Genomic DNA, 2,446 nt, shown 5'->3' with positions numbered 1-2,446 from the left:
AAATTATTCAAAAATGAACAACTAAATAAATAAAGTAATAAAAATAAAAGAATAAATGAATTCTTTGGGTTGCCTCCCATAAGCGCTTGTTTTAACGTCTCCAGCAAGACTTTCCAATCTTCATCAATTAAGATCTCCAAGAGGAATAAATCCACAGTTCCTCTCCACTTGTTCTTCATAATAATGCTTCAATCTCTGACCATTAACTCTGAATATATTCCCTGTCTTGTCCTTCAAGTCTATTGCTCCAAAAGGGAAAACTTTGTCAATTGTATAAGGACCTATCCATCTTGACCTTAACTTGCTCGGAGAGAGTTTTAATCGCGAGTTGAAGCATAGAACCTGCTGTCCTGGAGCAAACTCACACCTAAGAATCTATTTGTCATGCCACTTCTTCGTCCATTCTTTGTAGACTTTTGCATTTTCATACGCATCACCTAAGAATGCATAGCGAAGATGCTCAGGTAATTGCGTCAACTTTGGAATTATAGGTTGCTGCATCTTTTGTTTAGAAATATAGAATCTTTCATTGCTACCATAGGTTCCAGCCTTCCCACTTCATTCCTAAGTGTTTTAATTTGCTGCAAGGATCGTTCTAGGTGATCAGCTGGTATATTTTTTTGAAAGGCTTTTTCTACACTTTATTGAATTACATCTACCTGAAAGCAAGTGCTTGGATCTTCTGGGAATTTTATGGCTTGGTAGATGTTGAACATAACCTCTTCCTTGTCCAATCTCAATGTTAACTCACCCTTTTGAACATCAATTAAAGCCCTTCCAGTGGCCAAGAATGATCGGCCAAGAATTAGTGGGACTTCTTGGTCTTCCTCCATATCTAACACCATAAAATTAGTAGGAAAAATAAATTTGTCCACCTCTACCAATATGTCTTCTATGGTTCCATGTGGATACTTGATGGATCGGTCTGCTAGTTGCAAAGAAATGGTTATTTGTTTCATCTCTCCAAGTCCCAATTTCTTGCAAATAGAAAGTGGCATAAGATTAATGCTAGCACCAAGATCACGTAAAACTTTATCAAAAAATGAATTTCCAATAGTGTAAGGCAAAGTGAAACTCCCTAGATCTTTTAATTTTTGAGGTAATTTCCTTTGAAGAATAGCACTGCATTCTTCAGCAAGCTTCACTGTTTCAAACTCTTCAAACCTTCTTTTCTTGGAAATGATGTCCTTCAGAAATTGACATAGCTTGGCATTTGTTCCATGGCATCTGTAAAAGAAATATTTATGTGAATTTTCTTAAAAATATCCAAAAAATTAGAAAATTTCTTATCTAATATTTGTTTTTGAAAACATTGAGGATAAGGAAGTGGAGTAGACTGTAGGGGTGTACGTAGTTTCCTTTGATGGTTATTTCTCAATTTCTCTTCCACTCCTAAGTGTGATGGCCTTGCATCGTTCCTTTGGATTAACTTCTATGTTGCTAGGAAAAGTTCCTCTTTGTTGGGCATTTATGGTTGTGGCTAGTTGCCCAATTTGCATTTCAAGATTCTTCATAGTGACTCTTATATTGCTACAATGAGTCTCAATGTTATCCAACCATGAATCAGTCTTTTTAAACCTTACTTTTGTCTCCTCAACAAATGATACCATGACATCCTCAAGTGACATCTTCTTCTTGATGTGTTGACTATCAAGTCCTGGAGGAGGTTGTAGCACATTCATTGTTTTTCCATAAGACAAATTCTCATGATTTCAAAGCCTTTGATGGTAATATTGTGGCACAGGATTACCCTGATAGTTGTAGCTTTGATTATTGATGTATTGAACCTGTTCTTAACTCGCTTCATTGCTTGGATTTGTCCTACTTGTAACTGCCACATATTTTGCATGTTGTGGTATCTTTTGGGTGGTCAAAGCTGAAATCTAATGGGATAGAGAAGCAACTTGAGCTAAAAGGGCAGCAAACAGCTCCAATTAATGAATCCTAGCAACTTTCTTAGCTATAGTTCTTTTGGTTGGCCATTGATAGTTATTTGAGGCAATTTCTTCCAAAAAAGAAGTAGCATCCTCAGAAGTCTTTGACATCAAAGTTCCCTTACATGCAGCATCAACTAATGTCCGAGTTTGCCCATTTAACCCATTATAAAACATTTGAATTTGCAACCAATCCGGCAATCCATGTTGTGGGCAGCATTGAATCAAATCTTTATACCTTTCCCATGCTTCGTAGAGTGATTCAAAATCATTTTGCTTGAATTGACGAATCTCACTTTTGAGTTGGGCTATTTTTGCAGGTGGGAAGAATTTAGCCATAAACTTTTCAGCCATGTCCTGCCAACTAGTGATACTTATTGGTTGTAAAGATTGTAGCCAACCTCTTGCCTTGTCCCTAAAAAAAAAAGGGAACAACCTCAGTCTAATGGTGTCTTTGGTAACACCATTGATCTTTATAGTGTCGTAAATCTCTAGAAACATTGCCAAATGAA

The 2,446-nt window shown here is 36.6% G+C and overlaps 1 non-coding gene across 1 annotated transcript; it reads left to right on the top strand.

Annotated features, from left to right (window-relative positions):
* Window positions 1-2,133: 2,133 nt before the first annotated feature.
* On the top strand, window positions 2,134-2,240 carry LOC131145320 (small nucleolar RNA R71). Its single transcript, XR_009134103.1, has one exon. It is a non-coding gene; the product is annotated as a small nucleolar RNA R71 (small nucleolar RNA).
* The last annotated feature ends 206 nt before the right edge of the window (window positions 2,241-2,446 follow it).

Source organism: Malania oleifera, chromosome 12 (genome assembly GCF_029873635.1).
Source record: "Malania oleifera isolate guangnan ecotype guangnan chromosome 12, ASM2987363v1, whole genome shotgun sequence".
NCBI lineage: Eukaryota > Viridiplantae > Streptophyta > Magnoliopsida > Santalales > Ximeniaceae > Malania > Malania oleifera.
Note: the sequence above shows the minus strand (reverse complement) of the source record. Positions and strands in the feature narration are given on the sequence as shown.